The sequence below is a fragment of the Gekko japonicus genome, unplaced genomic scaffold (genome assembly GCF_001447785.1).
Source record: "Gekko japonicus isolate JY-2015 unplaced genomic scaffold, Gekko_japonicus_V1.1 scaffold4579, whole genome shotgun sequence".
Lineage (NCBI taxonomy): Eukaryota > Metazoa > Chordata > Lepidosauria > Squamata > Gekkonidae > Gekko > Gekko japonicus.
The window spans coordinates 40,518-40,836 of record NW_015160363.1 but is presented as its reverse complement, the minus strand read 5'-3'; the positions used below and the strand labels follow the sequence as shown (position 1 = coordinate 40,836).

General features: G+C 36.1%; 1 protein-coding gene across 1 annotated transcript in view; it reads right to left on the bottom strand.

Moving 5' to 3' along the window:
• Positions 1–319, bottom strand: part of LOC107115796 (SKI family transcriptional corepressor 2-like) — a 53,053-nt gene that overhangs the window by 37,816 nt on the left and 14,918 nt on the right. The gene's annotated exons all lie outside the window — the stretch shown is intronic.

Sequence of the window (319 nt, the reverse complement as noted above, 5' to 3'; positions counted from 1 at the left end):
CATTTAGCAATCAGTAAAAGGTGGTTCCATTTAATTTGTATAATGTAATTTTTGTCAATGTATTATACATTTTGTGTAGAGATCATTATCACGGAGATAATATAAATGTTGCCGTAGATCTCATAAAACACCTTTAATGTCTCTCTGACAGATATTAAAAGCAATAAGCTGTGATCCTTTTTAATGGAAGGTTTCAAAGAGAACATTTCAATTATTGTCGTTTTATGCGCTCGCGCGCTCGCTGCCCCCCCCACTCTCTCTCTCTCTCTCTCTTTTTTGCCAGCCTGTTCAATTGTGTAATCTGATATATCCCCCAAAT